At 51.6% G+C, this 19046-nt stretch overlaps 1 protein-coding gene across 1 annotated transcript in view; it reads left to right on the top strand.

The window, feature by feature from the left end:
* The first annotated feature begins 6390 nt into the window (after nucleotides 1-6390).
* The window catches only part of LOC142259430 (uncharacterized), a 65361-nt gene continuing 52705 nt past the window's right edge, over nucleotides 6391-19046 (top strand). The window contains exon 1 of the mRNA XM_075331841.1: nucleotides 6391-6453. The gene's annotated coding sequence lies outside the window, so the exon portion shown is untranslated. The remainder of the gene's footprint in view (nucleotides 6454-19046) is intronic.

Raw genomic sequence — 19046 nt, forward strand, 5'->3', positions numbered from 1 at the left:
TTATAGGATGTGGAATGTGTCGGGTGTTTATAAGATATAGAATGTGTCGGGTGTTTATAGGATGTGGAATGTGTCAGGTGTTTATAGGATATAGAATGTGTCGGGTGTTTATAGGATGTGGAATGTGTCAGGTGTTTATAGGATATAGAATGTGTCGGGTGTTTATAGGATATAGAATGTGTCGGGTGTTTATAGGATATAGAATGTGTCGGGTGTTTATAGGATGTGGAATGTGTCTGGTGTTTATAGGATATAGAATGTGTTGGGTGTTTATAGGATATAGAATGTGTTGGGTGTTTATAGGATATAGAATGTGTTGGGTGTTTATAGGATGTGGAATGTGTCGGGTGTTTATAGGATATAGAATGTGTCGGGTGTTTATAGGATATAGAATGTGTCGGGTGTTTATAGGATATAGAATGTGTCGGGTGTTTATAGGATATAGAATGTGTCGGGTGTTTATAGGATATAGAATGTGTTGGGTGTTTATAGGATGTGGAATGTGTCAGGTGTTTATAGGATATAGAATGTGTCGGGTGTTTATAGGATATAGAATGTGTCGGGTGTTTATAGGATATAGAATGTGTCGGGTGTTTATAGGATATAGAATGTGTCGGGTGTTTATAGGATATAGAATGTGTCGGGTGTTTATAGGATATAGAATGTGTTGGGTGTTTATAGGATGTGGAATGTGTCAGGTGTTTATAGGATGTGGAATGTGTCGGGTGTTTATAGGATATAGAATGTGTCGGGTGTTTATAGGATATAGAATGTGTCGGGTGTTTATAGGATGTGGAATGTGTCGGGTGTTTATAGGATGTGGAATGTGTCGGGTGTTTATAAGATATAGAATGTGTCGGGTGTTTATAGGATGTGGAATGTGTCGGGTGTTTATAGGATGTGGAATGTGTCGGATGTTTATAAGATATAGAATGTGTCAGGTGTTTATAGGATATAGAATGTGTCGGGTGTTTATAGGATGTGGAATGTGTCGGGTGTTTATAGGATGTGGAATGTGTCGGGTGTTTATAAGATATAGAATGTGTCGGGTGTTTATAGGATGTGGAATGTGTCGGGTGTTTATAGGATGTGGAATGTGTCGGATGTTTATAAGATATAGAATGTGTCGGGTGTTTATAGGATATAGAATGTGTCGGGTGTTTATAGGATGTGGAATGTGTCGGGTGTTTATAGGATATAGAATGTGTCGGGTGTTTATAGGATGTAGAATGTGTCAGGTGTTTATAGGATACAGAATGTGTCGGGTGTTTATAGGATGTGGAATGTGTCGGGTGTTTATAGGATGTAGAATGTGTCGGGTGTTTATAGGATGTGGAATGTGTCGGGTGTTTATAGGATATAGAATGTGTCGGGTGTTTATAGGATGTGGAATGTGTCGGGTGTTTATAGGATGTGGAATGTGTCGGGTGTTTATAGGATGTAGAATGTGTCGGGTGTTTATAGGATGTGGAATGTGTCAGGTGTTTATAGGATATAGAATGTGTCGGGTGTTTATAGGATGTGGAATGTGTCAGGTGTTTATAGGATATAGAATGTGTCGGGTGTTTATAGGATATAGAATGTGTTGGGTGTTTATAGGATGTGGAATGTGTCGGGTGTTTATAGGATATAGAATGTGTCGGGTGTTTATAGGATATAGAATGTGTCGGGTGTTTATAGGATGTGGAATGTGTCGGGTGTTTATAGGATGTGGAATGTGTCAGGTGTTTATAGGATGTGGAATGTGTCGGGTGTTTATAAGATATAGAATGTGTCGGGTGTTTATAGGATGTGGAATGTGTCGGGTGTTTATAGGATGTGGAATGTGTCGGATGTTTCTAAGATATAGAATGTGTCAGGTGTTTATAGGATATAGAATGTGTCGGGTGTTTATAGGATGTAGAATGTGTCAGGTGTTTATAGGATACAGAATGTGTCGGGTGTTTATAGGATGTGGAATGTGTCGGGTGTTTATAGGATATAGAATGTGTCGGGTGTTTATAGGATGTGGAATGTGTCGGGTGTTTATAGGATATAGAATGTGTCGGGTGTTTATAGGATGTGGAATGTGTCAGGTGTTTATAGGATATAGAATGTGTCTGGTGTTTATAGGATGTGGAATGTGTCAGGTGTTTATAGGATATAGAATGTGTCGGGTGTTTATAGGATATAGAATGTGTCGGGTGTTTATAGGATGTGGAATGTGTCGGGTGTTTATAGGATGTGGAATGTGTCAGGTGTTTATAGGATACAGAATGTGTCGGGTGTTTATAGGATGTGGAATGTGTCGGGTGTTTATAGGATATAGAATGTGTCGGGTGTTTATAGGATGTGGAATGTGTCGGGTGTTTATAGGATATAGAATGTGTCGGGTGTTTATAGGATGTGGAATGTGTCAGGTGTTTATAGGATATAGAATGTGTCGGGTGTTTATAGGATGTGGAATGTGTCGGGTGTTTATAGGATGTGGAATGTGTCGGGTGTTTATAGGATGTGGAATGTGTCGGGTGTTTATAAGATATAGAATGTGTCGGGTGTTTATAGGATGTGGAATGTGTCGGGTGTTTATAAGATATAGAATGTGTCGGGTGTTTATAGGATGTGGAATGTGTCGGGTGTTTATAGGATATAGAATGTGTCGGGTGTTTATAGGATGTGGAATGTGTCAGGTGTTTATAGGATACAGAATGTGTCGGGTGTTTATAGGATGTGGAATGTGTCGGGTGTTTATAGGACATAGAATGTGTCGGGTGTTTATAGGATATAGAATGTGTCGGGTGTTTATAGGATATAGAATGTGTCAGGTGTTTATAGGATATAGAATGTGTCGGGTGTTTATAGGACATAGAATGTGTCGGGTGTTTATAGGATATAGAATGTGTCGGGTGTTTATAGGATGTGGAATGTGTCAGGTGTTTATAGGATGTGGAATGTGTCAGGTGTTTATAGGATGTGGAATGTGTCGGGTGTTTATAGGATGTGGAATGTGTTGGGTGTTTATAGGATGTGGAATGTGTCAGGTGTTTATAGGATGTGGAATGTGTCAGGTGTTTATAGGATGTGGAATGTGTCGGGTGTTTATAGGATGTGGAATGTGTCGGGTGTTTATAGGATGTGGAATGTGTCTGGTGTTTATAGGATACAGAATGTGTCGGATGTTTATAGGATATAGAATGTGTCGGGTGTTTATAGGATATAGAATGTGTCGGGTGTTTATAGGATGTGGAATGTGTCAGGTGTTTATAGGATGTGGAATGTGTCGGGTGTTTATAGGATGTGGAATGTGTCGGGTGTTTATAGGATGTGGAATGTGTCGGATGTTTATAGGACATAGAATGTGTCGGGTGTTTATAGGATGTGGAATGTGTCAGGTGTTTATAGGATGTGGAATGTGTCAGGTGTTTATAGGATGTGGAATGTGTCGGGTGTTTATAGGATGTGGAATGTGTTGGGTGTTTATAGGATGTGGAATGTGTCAGGTGTTTATAGGATGTGGAATGTGTCAGGTGTTTATAGGATGTGGAATGTGTCGGGTGTTTATAGGATGTGGAATGTGTCGGGTATTTATAGGATGTGGAATGTGTCGGGTGTTTATAGGACATAGAATGTGTCGGGTGTTTATAGGATATAGAATGTGTCGGGTGTTTATAGGATATAGAATGTGTCGGGTGTTTATAGGATGTGGAATGTGTCAGGTGTTTATAGGATGTGGAATGTGTCGGGTGTTTATAGGATATAGAATGTGTCGGGTGTTTATAGGATATAGAATGTGTCGGGTGTTTATAGGATATAGAATGTGTCGGGTGTTTATAGGATGTGGAATGTGTCGGGTGTTTATAGGATATAGAATATGTCGGGTGTTTATAGGATATAGAATGTGTCGGGTGTTTATAGGATGTGGAATGTGTCGGGTGTTTATAGGATGTGGAATGTGTCGGGTGTTTATAGGATATAGAATGTGTCGGGTGTTTATAGGATATAGAATGTGTCGGGTGTTTATAGGATATAGAATGTGTTGGGTGTTTATAGGATGTGGAATGTGTCAGGTGTTTATAGGATATAGAATGTGTCGGGTGTTTATAGGATGTGGAATGTGTCGGGTGTTTATAGGATATAGAATATGTCGGGTGTTTATAGGATATAGAATGTGTCGGGTGTTTATAGGATGTGGAATGTGTCGGGTGTTTATAGGATGTGGAATGTGTCGGGTGTTTATAGGATATAGAATGTGTCGGGTGTTTATAGGATATAGAATGTGTCGGGTGTTTATAGGATATACAATGTGTCGGGTGTTTATAGGATGTGGAATGTGTCAGGTGTTTATAGGATGTGGAATGTGTCGGGTGTTTATAGGATATAGAATGTGTCGGGTGTTTATAGGATGTGGAATGTGTCGGGTGTTTATAGTATGTGGAATGTGTCGGGTGTTTATAGGATGTGGAATGTGTCGGGTGTTTATAGGATATAGAATGTGTCGTGTGTTTATAGGATGTGGAATGTGTCGGGTGTTTATAGGATATAGAATGTGTCGGGTGTTTATAGGATGTGGAATGTGTCGGGTGTTTATAGGATATACAATGTGTCGGGTGTTTATAGGATGTGGAATGTGTCGGGTGTTTATAGGATATACAATGTGTCGGGTGTTTATAGGATATAGAATGTGTCGGGTGTTTATAGGATGTGGAATGTGTCGGGTGTTTATAGGATATACAGTGCTGGCCATAAGTATTGGCACCCCTGCAATTCTGTCAGAGAATACTCAGTTTCTTCCTGACAATGATTGCAATCACAAATTCTTTGTTATTATCTTCATTTATTTTGTCTTCAATGAAAAAATACATTTTTTTTTTATAAAGCCAAATTGTATATAATTCCACACCAAACATAAAAAGGGGGTGGAGAAAAGTATTGGCGCTGTGTGAATAATCCTGTGCTGCTTCTGTAATTTGTGTAGTAACAGCGCCTGTAACTTACCTGTGGCACCTAACAGGTGCTGGCAATAATAAATCACACTTGCAGCCGGTGACATGGAGTAAAGTTGACTCCACCTCTGTCGTGTGTCCTTGTGTGCACCACATTGAGCATGGAGAAAAGAAAGAAGACCAAAGAACTGTCTGAGGACTGAGAATCCACATTGTGAGGAAGCATGAGCAATCTCAAGGCTACAAGTCCATCTCCAAGGACCTGAAAGTTCCTGTGTCTACGGTGCGCGGTGTCATCAAGAAGTGTAAAGCCCATGGCACTGTGGCTAACTTCCCTAGATATGGAAGGAAAAGAAAAACTGACCAGAGATTTCACCGCAAGATTGTGCGGATGGTGGATAAAGAACCTGGACTAACATCCAAACAAGTTCAAGCTGCCCTGCAGTCCGAGGGTACAACAGTGTCACCCCGTACTATCCGTCAGCGTCTGAATGAAAAGGGACTGTATGGTAGGATACCCAGGAAGACCCCACTTCTTACCCCGAGACATAAAAAAGCCAAAACTTACCTGAGAAAGCCTAAAACGTTTTGGAAGAATGTTCTCTGGTCAGATGAGACAAAAGTAGAGCTTTTTGGGAAAAGCCATCAACATAGAGTTTACAGGAAAAAAAAAGAGGCATTCAAAGAAAAGAACACGGTCCCTACAGTCAAACATGGCGGAGGTTCCCTGATGTTTTGGGGTTGCTTTGCTGCCTCTGGCACTGGACTGCTTGACCGTGTGCATGGCATTATGAAGTCTGAAGACTACTAACACATTTTGCAGCATAATGTAGGGCCCAGTGTGAGAAAGCTGGGTCTCCCTCAGAGGTCATGGGTCTTCCAGCAGGACAATGACCCAAAATACACTTCAAAAGCACTAGAAAATGGTTTGATAGAAAGCACCGGAGACTACTAAAGTGGCCAGCAATGAGTCCAGACCTGAACCCCATAGAAGACCTGTGGAGAGATCTCACAATGGCAGTTTGGAAAAGGCACCTTCACATCTCAGGGACCTGGAGCAGTTTGCCAAAGAAGAGTGGTCTAAAATTCCAGCAGAGCATTGTAAGAAACTCATTGATGGAACCGGAAGCGGTTGTGCGCAGTGATTGTGGCTAAAGGTTGTGCAACCAAGTATTAGGCTAAGGGTGCCAATACTTTTGTCTGGCCCATTTTCGGAGTTTTGTGTGAAATGATCAATGATTTGATTTTTGTTTCATTTTCTTTTGTGTTTTTTCATTACAAGCAAAATAAATGAAGATAATAACAGAGAATTTGTGATTGCAATCATTGTCAGGAAGAAACTGAGTATTATCCGACAGAATTGCAGGGGTGCCAATACTTTTGGCCAGCACTGTAGAATGTGTCGGGTGTTTATAGAATGTGTCGGTTTCCGCTGCTCGGTCATTAACCCTTTCCTGCTCCTCCTCTCTTTCTGTTCTTTCACTTTCTCTCTCGTCTCCCTTTTTGGACGTTGCCTCTTGTGCCCCTTTGTGTGAGTATACAGATGATTTTCCAGGGTGTTGTGGAGCCGGATGGGGGGTGATGAGGACCCCCAGCCTGTAATGCTGCTGTGTGTGGGGGAGGGGAGGACACGTTATCTCCAGGGTGGGGGGTGTCTATCTGTGTCTGGTCTCACACATGGGACTGTCATGATACAGGAAGAAATATGGGGAGAACACACAAACCCCTGCAGAGGTTTCTCTGGTGGCATTTGTACTCTACACCCCAGCGCTGTAAAACAACAGTACTAACCACTGAGCCACCGTGCTGCCCTATATATAGTACAGTGCTAACCACTGAGCCACTGTGCTGCCCTATATATAGTACAGTGCTAACCACTGAGCCACCGTGCTGCCCTATATATAGTACAGTGCTAACCACTGAGCCACCATATTGCCTTATATATAGTACAGTGCTAACCACTGAGCCACCGTGCTGCCCTATATATAGTACAGTGCTAACCACTGAGCCACCGTGCTGCCCTATATATAGTACAGTGCTAACCACTGAGCCACTGTGCTGCCCTATATACTGTATATAGTACAGTGCTAACCACTTAGCCACTGTGTTACCATATATATATATATATATATATATATATATATAATTAGTACAATGCTAATCACTGAGCCGCTGTGCTGCCCTATATACTGTATATAGTACAGTGCTAACCACTGAGCCACTGTGTTACTGTGAAGCCCCGCAGGTGTTGTATCAGTGCATACCTTCAGGGACTCCACGTAGCTGGTGCTGGTCACAGGTAGGGAATCTTCAGTTTTGATCGTGACGCCACTCTCAGATTTGCGGTCAGAGGGGACCGCCACTGCAGGTTAGAGGACGCCTGGGGCTGATGGTGGGTGCAGTCGGGTGTAGTAGCCTCCTGAGAGTGAGGCAAGCCCCAGGGCCCTTTGTAAAGCTGTAGTACCACAAGTCGCAGAATGACCACACACAGGCAGAGTGTCTTTCAGGGTTTTTACTCACTTCAGGTGGCAGGGTGAGTAACCCGGGCGTAGCTGGGATGAACCAGGTGGGAACCAGGTATCCTTCCGGCTGACTGTATGAGGGTGACTACAAACTCGCCTTCCTTAGCCCTTGGTGGTTTGGGGTGACCCCGACTTTGAGTCCCTATGGGGGTCACCCAGGGAAGATGCTCCAAGCCTCTCTCCCCTTCTTGTTTTGCCGTGTGCTTGTTCCCCGGACCAGGCCACTCCAGCCTCTTGCCTCCTGTGACCTATGGGCCCAATCTTGCGGTTACGTGGCTGCGGCTTTTGTAGTGTTGTGGTGTGGGCTGTAAGAGCCCCACACCGGCAGGTTTAGCAGGGAAAGGTGAATCTATCCTCGCTTCGGGATCTGCCGCCCGGTTGGGCCTGGTGCTCTCTAGAAGTCTCCTTACTTCCCACTCCGTGCACTCTCTAGCTGAAGCTGGCTTTCAGGCAGCACTCCTAGTTGACCGTTCTCCCCCGTCTGTAGTCACTGCGCGGGCGCTGTTAGACAGCATCAGCCCCACAGGTCTGCTCCTCACTGAGCCCTCTGGAGTTCTCTGCTCTAACTGACTCCCTGCTCCTCCTCTCCTGTTCTTGCCTACGCCACCTAGCAACCAGACTCTCCACCACACCCCTTGAGAGGAGATGGAGGCTCTACCCCCTCCACTATTCCAGTGAAGGTGAAGGCTTGCCCCCTCCTGGGATCCCCAGGGGTCCTCTCATGGGTACATGTGTGAGACCTGATCACTATGCGCCTGTGTTCCACACCCCTGTCAGCCATCTGGATTACCTGTATTGTACTGTCCCCAGCATGGGTGCAGTACTCAGTGGTGCCTGACCAGGTCAGGGGCGCCACATTCCCCCTTAGTTATCACCAGCACGTCCTCGGGCTGCAAGACAACATTTTAAAATGCATAAAACATTAAAACATGTAAAACATTTAAAACCACCATGTATCAGACATCACCACCCTCCACCCACAAGTCCGTTAACCCACCCAAAACCCTCTCAGGAGGCAGGTCACCGGTCCTGTTGGTAACCAGGTCTGGGCCATCTACTTCCCCAGACCTTTCCTCCAATCTTCCTCTCCCGTTGGCCGCGACTTCAGCCACTTCTGGCAGGATGTAGAGGCGGCTTTCATGGGCTGGTGGTTTCAGGGTATACCTGGCCTGGTGGATCCGCGCCGTCAGCCTCTTCTGGCAGGATGCAGAGGCGGCCTCCACAGTTGGTGCTGACCAGGTACCCTCTTTGTGGTGGTGAGCCAAGGCCCCATAAACAGGCGTGCTCTCTGGTCGCAGGTGGGCCAAGGCCCTTTTCTACGGACGGGCCCCCCTGGTTGCAGACGAGCCAAGCCCCTAAACAGGCTGGCCCTGGTGGTGGTGCCACTGGTGTAACTATTTACACTGCGAGAGTTTGTGGCTATAGCAAGTTCATAGCCTTAAGTTTGTTTCTCACAATAGTTTTTGTGGGCGCATTTCTTAAACGTTGCAAACAAAACTTGTCAAAACTTTAACTGGTAACTTCTCTTCTTACTTTACTTTTACTCCTCTTTTTCACTAGGGCGAGGGCACGTTGGGCACTGGCACCTGTGACTTTCTTGTTCTTTGTCTCTTTCTTCATCTGTGGTTGCCTCATCTGTAGGTTCTGTGTCTTTCCTTTCTTGGTCTGCATCTGATTCCTTTTCTGTATCTGTTTCTTTATCTCTGTCTTGTCTTTCTTGTCTTTCTTGTCTTTCTTGTCTTTCTTGTCTTTCTTGTCTTTCTTGTCTTTCTTGTCTTTCTTGTCTTTCTTGTCTTTCTTGTCTTTCTTGTCTTTCTTGTTGCAGGGGATGGCTGTAAGGTTTGTTGGGACATAGCGTTACGTCCAGAGCATACAATCCTCTTTCGCCTTGATGCAGGGTGAACTGAACGGAATCTCCCATCTTTAGATTTCTGCAAGGGTGTCCTCTTGGCAGATGAGCGTTCACATCTCTGCGGTTTACAAATATCCCTTCTTTTATTCCTGGTGCTACAATGAATCCATAGCCGCTTTTCAGATTAAAGTCTTCCACTACGCCATAACACAGGGGTCCTCTAGCCTGGGCTTTGGACTCTCTCAACAAACGCTTCTCCTTTAGGTCTCTGGCGGTGACTGCTCTCTGTTCAGGAGACTGTGGTGCTGGAGCAAACTGTGTTCTTCTGCGCCGTGTCTTGCGGGCTGGATCCATGCCTGTGGGCTCCCAGGTGAAGCTCTTAGGCAGCTCTTCTTCTGCAGAGGGGGTCAGGTCCTCCTCGTCCCAGCGGGAGTATGGCAGCATTTCCGGCTCTGAATACACATCTGCTACTGGTGGCACTGGAGTCGGAGTCAACCCTTCTGCTTCCTGGCCTCCTCTTCCCCTTAGTTCTTCCTGGCACTCCAGCTGTGGCAGTGCCGGGGATGGCTGCTCTTCGGCCGGCCCAGGTGAGGGACTCCTTGGTGTAGCTGCTGCAGGAGTTAGCAGGAGACTCTTTGGGGTATGCGGAGGGGGTATGTATTGGCTCACCAACCATTGTGGAAATTTGGCCTCCAGGTCAGCCTTCATCTGCCAATATGCAGGGTCTTCACCCACCGTGGGCTGCCTATCAGGAACCTCTGTGGACCGGGGAGCGGTGTCTGCTCTGGCCTTACAGGCCGGGGTAAATGCTGAGGTAGTCTTTCCTTGGCGGGCCGCGCCTGGCATGGCGGCGGCCTGGTCTTGGCGGGCCGCGCCCTGTATGGCGGCGGCCTGGTCTTGGCGGGCCGCGCCCGGGATGGCGGCGGCCTGGTCTTGGCGGGCCGCGCCTGGCATGGCGGCGGCCTGGTCTTGGCGGGCCGCGCCTGGCATGGCGGCGGCCTGGTCTTGGCGGGCCGCGCCCGGGATGGCGGCGGCCTGGTCTTGGCGGGCCGCGCCTGGCATGGCGGCGGCCTGGATCAGTGTCGCTGTTGCAGGGGGCTCTGTGCAGGCTGGGCTGGACGTCGCTGCAGCAGTCTGGGCTTGGCGGGCCGCGCCCTGTATGGCGGCGGCCTGGTCTTGGCGGGCCGCGCCCAGGATGGCGGCGGCCTGGTCCTGGCGGGCCGGGCAGGGCATCGCTGCAGGGACTGGGTCTTGGTGGGCCGAGCAGGGCATCGCTGCAGCCGCTGGGGCTTGGAGGGCCGCACCTGGCGTGGCTGCGGCCTGCTTCAGCGTCGCCGCACCGGACGCCTCTTCAGGGACCGCGGACGTGGCAGCAGGGGTCGGGGCACTTGCGCGGGCCGGGGCATCATTCGACTCACCCGTTGTTGGTAGCACTGGGGTCTGCGTCGTCGCCGTCCCGCCTGACACCCGGCGCGCAGCTCTCCCTTCATAGGCCCGAACCGCCGCGGTCATCTCCTGCAGTTCCATCCGTTCCTCCCGAATCTGCTCCACGACCCGGGTCTCCAGCCGGTTGCAAAACTGGGCCAGCTCTCGGTACCACCAGGCAGCGGAGCCTGGTTCTGGGTTCCTGCGGTCAGACGCCATTTCTTCTGCGCCGTCTTCTGCACGGTCTCCCAGCAGTGGACTCTTCGCTGCCTCCTGTAACAAGCTGTCCAGTTTCTGCTCTGCCTCTTTCAGCAGCTCCTCTCCCAGCAGCAGACTTGTGGCTCCCTTTCTGTTCCGCCGCTTCTCGACGCTTCCACTCTCATAGCTGGCAAGCTCAGAACTCTGCAGGGGATCTCTGGGTAGCCACACCTCTTCGTGGGCGGTAACTTCTTCCAGCGCGGGCTGCTGTTGTTTTTCAGCGCGCTTTTCATGGTGGCAATATGGCGGCGCTTCCAATTTTTCAAGCGGACCGCCCAGGCACATGGTCACCTGTCTGAACAGGTCTAGTCCTTATCCTGTTCGTGACGCCAGATGTGAAGCCCCGCAGGTGTTGTATCAGTGCATACCTTCAGGGACTCCACGTAGCTGGTGCTGGTCACAGGTAGGGAATCTTCAGTTTTGATCGTGACGCCACTCTCAGATTTGCGGTCAGAGGGGACCGCCACTGCAGGTTAGAGGACGCCTGGGGCTGATGGTGGGTGCAGTCGGGTGTAGTAGCCTCCTGAGAGTGAGGCAAGCCCCAGGGCCCTTTGTAAAGCTGTAGTACCACAAGTCGCAGAATGACCACACACAGGCAGAGTGTCTTTCAGGGTTTTTACTCACTTCAGGTGGCAGGGTGAGTAACCCGGGCGTAGCTGGGATGAACCAGGTGGGAACCAGGTATCCTTCCGGCTGACTGTATGAGGGTGACTACAAACTCGCCTTCCTTAGCCCTTGGTGGTTTGGGGTGACCCCGACTTTGAGTCCCTATGGGGGTCACCCAGGGAAGATGCTCCAAGCCTCTCTCCCCTTCTTGTTTTGCCGTGTGCTTGTTCCCCGGACCAGGCCACTCCAGCCTCTTGCCTCCTGTGACCTATGGGCCCAATCTTGCGGTTACGTGGCTGCGGCTTTTGTAGTGTTGTGGTGTGGGCTTTAAGAGCCCCACACCGGCAGGTTTAGCAGGGAAAGGTGAATCTATCCTCGCTTCGGGATCTGCCGCCCGGTTGGGCCTGGTGCTCTCTAGAAGTCTCCTTACTTCCCACTCCGTGCACTCTCTAGCTGAAGCTGGCTTTCAGGCAGCACTCCTAGTTGACCGTTCTCCCCCGTCTGTAGTCACTGCGCGGGCGCTGTTAGACAGCATCAGCCCCACAGGTCTGCTCCTCACTGAGCCCTCTGGAGTTCTCTGCTCTAACTGACTCACTGCTCCTCCTCTCCTGTTCTTGCCTACGCCACCTAGCAACCAGACTCTCCACCACACCCCTTGAGAGGAGATGGAGGCTCTACCCCCTCCACTATTCCAGTGAAGGTGAAGGCTTGCCCCCTCCTGGGATCCCCAGGGGTCCTCTCATGGGTACATGTGTGAGACCTGATCACTATGCGCCTGTGTTCCACACCCCAGTCAGCCTTCTGGATTACCTGTATTGTACTGTCCCCAGCATGGGTGCAGTACTCAGTGGTGCCTGACCAGGTCAGGGGCGCCACATTACCATATATATATATATATATATAATTAGTACAATGCTAATCACTGAGCCGCTGTGCTGCCCTATATACTGTATATAGTACAGTGCTAACCACTGAGCCTCCATGCTGCCACACAATATCCTGTAATATTTGTTACATGACATACCGCATTATTTTTGTCACTAAATATTTTGCAGCCTATAATCTGATATTATAGAATATCGTTCTGTGCCGCCCCGGTGTTGGTCGGGCTGCTCGGATCCGGGATCGTGGTGGCTCGAGGGGTCCGGACCCGGCTTGGCGGACACTCTGATCCGTGAAAGGGGGTATTTACAGGGGATTAGCTTGTGACGCCACCTGTGGGTTGTGGTAATGGGAGTACCGCCGCTGGTGGAGGGAGGACCGGGGCAGATGGTGTGAAGCGGCAAGGTGTCAGTCCCTCCGCAGGTAGGGAGGCCCCGGGCTCAGGGGGTTGGTGACGCCACCTGCGGGTTGTGGTAATGGGAGTACCGGCGCTGCTGCTGGAGGGAGGGCCGGGGCAGATGGTGTGGGGCAGCAAGGTGTCAGTCCCCCCGCAGGTAGGGAGGCCCCGGGCTCAGGGTGTTGGTGACGCCACCTGCGGGTTGTGGTAATGGGAGTACCGGCGCTGCTGGAGGGAGGGCCGGGGCAGATGGTGGGAAGCAGCAAGGTGTCAGTCCCCCCGCAGGTAGGGAAGGCCCCGGGCTCAGGGTGTTGGTGATTTGGGAGGACGGGGTGCAGGGACCAGGGTAGTCACTGCGGGTAGTCGTGGTGGTGGATGAGGTGGAGAAACGAGACACACACACACTGCAGGTAAACCAAGGTCTCTGTGTGCCGCTGCGGGGAGCCCGTGCAGGTACCCGGTCCCACCGATGTCACTTAGTGATCCGGAGCCTGCCTCCGTGCACAATTTGTGGTCTGTGGATGGTCCCCGTGGCTTGAAGCTGTTGGGGCCCCGCTCACTATGTGTAGTGTAGCCGTGCTCTCGAGGGCTGGCACGCGGGAGTTTAGTGGGTTACTGTGTGTGGATACACCCCTGTCCCCCTCGTTGTGCTGATGCCCTCAGTCTCTGAGCTCGTAGGGAAGTCCTTGGAGGTCCTCTCCCTAACAGGTGAATTGTCAGGACATTGAATCAGCTCCTGACCTAGGGTCCTGTACCCCGTCATGCTCGGTACCGGTCAGTTCTTTTGGGCCTTCTGGTGCCGACAGTCCCTTCAAGATTACGTCCATAACACCCCTGTCCAACGTCCCTGCAACCGGTCCCCGACTCCTCTGGACCGGAATTACCGCTTGCGACCCAACCAGTGTCCCTAGCTCCCCAGGACCTCAGGGCGGGCGCTGCAGAGGAGAGGGAGGGGTTAATCCTCCCATCTCCTCCACTGTCAGCCTGTGCGTATATCACACTGCACTGGGATAACATCTGGGTGCGGTCCGATGTATCTCTCGCACCCATGCACTTGAATGGGTGCGAGGGATACGGCTCTAGAAGAAAATCGCAGCATGTTGGGATTTTTTCCTCAGTCCATCTAGAACTGAGAAAAAAATCACAGATCTGAGCTGCAGCATTGTCTAACATGGGCCCGAGTGCAATGCCAGATTTACTCACTGCACTTGTGAAGCCCCACAGGTGTTGTGTCGGTGTCGGTGCGTTACCTTCAGGGACTCCACGTAGCTGGATCTCCGTCACTGGTAGGAAATCTTCTGTTTTTGATCGTGACGCCACTCTCAGTATTGCGGCCAGTAGGGACCGCCACTGCAGATTGAGGGTCGCCTGAGGCTGATGGTGTGTGCAGTTAGATGTAGTAGCCTCCTGAGAGTGAGGCAAGCCCCAGGGCCCTGTGTAGGTTTGTAGTACCACAAGTCGCAGAATGACCACACAGGCAGGATGTCTTTCAGGGTTTTTACTCACTTCAGGTGGCAGGGTGAGCACCCGGGCGTAGCTGAGATGAGCCAGGTAGGAACCAGGTATCCTTCAGGCTGACTTTATGAGGGTGACTACTGACTCGCCTTCCTTAGCCCTTGGTGGTTTGGGGTGACCCCGACTTTGAGTCCCTATGGGGGTCACCCAGGGAAGATGCTGCAGCCTCTCTCCCCTTCGTTTGCCGTGTGCTTGTTCCCCGGACCAGGCCACTCCAGCCTCTTGCCTCCTATGACCTATGGGCCCTAACTTGCGGTTACGTGGCTGCGGCTTTTGTGGTGTTGTGGTGTGGGCTTTGAGAGCCCCACACCGGCAGGTTTAGCAGAAGAAAGTTGAATCTATCCCCGCTTCGGGATCTGCCGCCCGGTTGGGCCTGGTGCTCTCTAGCAGTCTCCTTACTTCCCACTCCGTTGCACTCTCTAGCTGAAGCTGGCTTTCAGGCAGCACTCCTAGTTGACCGTTCTCCCCCGTCAATAGCCACTGCACGGACGCTGTTAGACAGCAACAGCCCCACAGGTCTGCTCCTCACTGAGCCCTATGGAGTTCTGCTCTAACTGACTCACTGCCCCTCCTCTCCTGTTCTTGCCTACGCCACCTAGCAACCAGACTCTCTTACCACACCCCTTGAGAGGAGATGGAGGCTCTACCCCCTCCACTATTCCAGTGAAGGTGAAGGCTTGCCCCCTCCTGGGATCCCCAGGGGTCCTCTCATGGGTACATGTGTGAGACCTGGTCACTATGCGCCTGTGTTCCACACCCCTGTCAGCCTTCTGGATTACCTGTATTGTACTGTTCCCAGCATGGGTGCAGTACTCAGTGGTGCCTGACCAGGTCAGGGGCGCCACATTCCCCCTTAGTTATCACCAGCACGTCCTCGGGCTGCAAGACAACATTTTAAAATGCATAAAACATTAAAACATGGTAAAACATTTTAAGATCACCAGTTATCGTACATCACCACCCTCCACCCACAAGTCCGTTAACCCACCCAAAACCCTCTCAGGAGGCAGGTCACCGGTCCTGTTGGTAACCAGGTCTGGGCCATCCGTTTCCCCAGACCTTTCCTCCAATCTTCCTCTCCCGTTGGCCGCGACTGCAGCCACTTCTGGCAGGATGTAGAGGCGGCTTTCATGGGCTGGTGGTTTCAGGGTATACCTGGCCTGGTGGATCCGCGCCTTCAGCCTCTTCTGGCAGGATGCAGAGGCGGCCTCCACAGTTGGTGCTGACCAGGTACCCTCTTTGTGGTGGTGAGCCAAGGCCCCATAAACAGGCGTGCTCTCTGGTCGCAGGGGAGCCAAGGCCCTTTTCTACGGACGGGCCCCCCTGGTTGCAGACGAGCCAAGCCCCTAAACAGGCTGGCCCTGGTGGTGGTGCCACTGGTGTAACTATTTACACTGCGAGAGTTTGTGGCTATAGCAAGTTCATAGCCTTAAAGTTTATTTCTCACAATAGTTTTTGTGGGCGCATTTCTTAAACGTTGCAAACAAAACTTGTCAAAACTGGTCAAAACAGTAACTTCTTACTTTCCTTTGCTTTACTCCTCTTTTTCACTAGGGCGTGGGCATGTAGGGCACCGGCACCTGTGACTTTCTTGCTCTCCGTCGTCGTCCGTGGTTGTTTCATCTGTAGGATCTTTGTCTGTGGTTGTTTCATCTGTAGGTTCTTTATCTTTCCTTTCTTGGTCTTCGTCTGTTTCTACATCTGGGTCTTTATCTCTGTCTTTTCTTTCTTGTCTTTCTTGTCTGGGACATGGTGCTACGTCTAAGGCATAGTAGCCCCTTTCTCCTTGATGCAAGGTGAACTGTACTAAGTCCCCAATTTTCAAATTTCTGCCTGAATGTCCTCTGGGCAGGTGGGCTTGAACATCTCTCCGATTTACAAATATGCCCTCTTTTATTCCTTTTACTACAATAAAGCCGTATCCGCTTTTCAAGTTGAAGTCCTCTACTATTCCTCTGTAAAGGGGTCCTCTAGCCTGGGCTTTGGACCTTCTTAGACACCTTTTCTCCTCCAGGTCTCTGGCTGTGACCTCTCTCTGCTCTGGGGATTGTGGTGTTGGAGGATACTTTGTTCTGCTGCGCCGTGTCTTGCGGGCTGGGTTCATGCCTGCGGGCTCCCAGGTGAGGTCTTTGGGTTGATCTTCATCTGCTGACGGTGTCAAGTCTTCCTCCTCCCAGCGGGAATAGGGCAGCATCTCCGGCTCTGGGTAGGGGTCTGCTGCGGTTGGCGTCGGAGTCAGCCCTTCTGCTTCCTGATCTCCTCTCCCCCTTAGTTCTTCGCTGCACTCTGGTTGTGGCAGTGCTGGGGATGGGCTCTCTTCAGCTGGTCTGGGCGGTGGACTCTTCGGCGCAGCTGCAGGGGTTGCCTGTATTTCCTTGGGGGTATGCGGAGGGAGCAGATACCGATCCACCATCTCTTGCGGGAACTGGGCCTCCAGATCAGCCTTCAGCTTCCAGTATTCGGGGTCCTCTCCTATGAGGGTCTTCCTAGCAGGGACCTCTTTGGACTGGGGAGCGGTGTCTGCTCTGGCCTTGCAGGCCGGGGAAAATGATGAGGTAGTCTTCTCTTCTTGGCGGGCCGCGCCCTGTATGGCGGCGGCCTGGTCTTGGCGGGCCGCGCCCGGCATGGCGGCGGCCTGGTCTTGGCGGGCCGCGCCCTGGATGGCGGCGGCCTGGTCTTGGCGGGCCGCGCCTGGCATGGCGGCGGCCTGGTCTTGGCGGGCCGCGCCCTGGCTGGCGGCGGCCTGGTCTTGGCGGGCCGGGCCTGGCATGGCGGCGGCCTGGATCTGTGTCGCTGTTGCAGGGGGCTCTGTGCAGGCTGGGCTGGACGTCGCTGCAGCAGTCTGGGCTTGGCGGGCCGCGCCTGGCGTGGCTGCGGCCTGGTTCAGCACCTCACTTGCGGCGCGGACGAGCGTTGCTGCGGCGGTGGGGTCTCGGCGGGCCGGGCCTAGCAGGGCGGCGGCCTGGGTCAGCGTTACGCCTGCGACACGGATGAGGGTCGCGGTGGCAGCCGGTTCTTTGCGGGCCGGACTGGGCGTTGCTGCAGGGACCGGGTCTTGGTGGGCCGAGCAGGGCATCGCTGCGGCCGCTGGGGCTTGGAGGGCCGCACCTGGCGTGGCTGCGGCCTGCTTCAGCGTCGCCGCACCGGACGCCTCTTCGGGGACCGCGGGCGTGGCAGCAGGGGTCGGGGCACTTGCGCTGGCCGGGGCATCACTCGACTCACCCACCGGTGGCAGCATCGGGGTCTGCGTCATCGCCGTCCTGTCTGGCACTCGGCGCGCGGCTCTCCTTTCATAGGCCCGATCTCCAGCAGTTCCATTCGTTCTTCTCTAATCTGCTCCACGACCCGGTTCTCCAGTCGGTCGCAGAACTGGGCCAGCTCCCGATACCACCAGGCAGCGGAGCCCGGTTCTGGATTTCTGCGGTCAGACGCCATTTCTTCTGCGCCCTCTTCTGCACGACTCTCCAGCTGTGGACTCGCCGTTGCCTCCGATAGCAAGCTGTTCAGTTTCTGCTCTGCCTCTTTCAGCAGCTCCTTTCCCAGCAGCAGGCTTGTGGCTCTCTTTCCTTCCCGCCGTCTCTGGACGCTTCCGCTCTCATAGCCGGCAAGGTCAGAACTCTGCAGGGGATCTCTGGGTAGCCACACCTCTTCGTGGGCGGTAACTTCTTCCAGCGCGGGCTGCTGTTGTTTTTCAGCGCGCTTTTCATGGTGGCAATATGGCGGCGCTTCCAATTTTTCAAGCGGACCGCCCAGGCACATGGTCACCTGTCTCAACAGGTCTAGTCCTTATCCTGTTCGTGACGCCAGATGTGAAGCCCCACAGGTGTTGTATCGGTGCATACCTTCAGGGACTCCACGTAGCTGGATCTCCGTCACTGGTAGGAAATCTTCTGTTTTTGATCGTGACGCCACTCTCAGTATTGCGGCCAGTAGGGACCGCCACTGCAGGTTGAGGGTCGCCTGGGGCTGATGGTGTGTGCAGTTAGATGTAGGAGCCTCCTGAGAGTGAGGCAAGCCCCAGGGCCCTGTGTAGGTGTGTAGTACCACAAGTCGCAGAATGACCACACAGGCAGGATGTCTTTCAGGGTTTTTACTCACTTCAGGTGGCAGGGTGAGCACCCGGGCGTAGCTGAGATGAGCCAGGTAGGAACCAGGTATCCTTCAGGCTGACTTTATGAGGGTGACTACTGACTCGCCTTCCTTAGCCCTTGGTGGTTTGGGGTGACCCCGACTTTGAGTCCCTATGGGGGTCACCCAGGGAAGATGCTGCAGCCTCTCTCCCCTTCGTTTGCCGTGTGCTTGTTCCCCGGACCAGGCCACTCCAGCCTCTTGCCTCCTATGACCTATGGGCCCTAACTTGCGGTTACGTGGCTGCGGCTTTTGTAGTGTTGTGGTGTGGGCTTTAAGAGCCCCACACCGGCAGGTTTAGCAGAAGAAAGTTGAATCTATCCCCGCTTCGGGATCTGCCGCCCGGTTGGGCCTGGTGCTCTCTAGCAGTCTCCTTACTTCCCACTCCGTGCACTCTCTAGCTGAAGCTGGCTTTCAGGCAGCACTCCTAGTTGACCGTTCTCCCCCGTCAATAGCCACTGCGCGGACGCTGTTAGACAGCAACAGCCCCACAGGTCTGCTCCTCACTGAGCCCTATGGAGTTCTGCTCTAACTGACTC

This window comes from Anomaloglossus baeobatrachus (assembly GCF_048569485.1).
Source record: "Anomaloglossus baeobatrachus isolate aAnoBae1 chromosome 7 unlocalized genomic scaffold, aAnoBae1.hap1 SUPER_7_unloc_3, whole genome shotgun sequence".
Taxonomy (NCBI): domain Eukaryota; kingdom Metazoa; phylum Chordata; class Amphibia; order Anura; family Aromobatidae; genus Anomaloglossus; species Anomaloglossus baeobatrachus.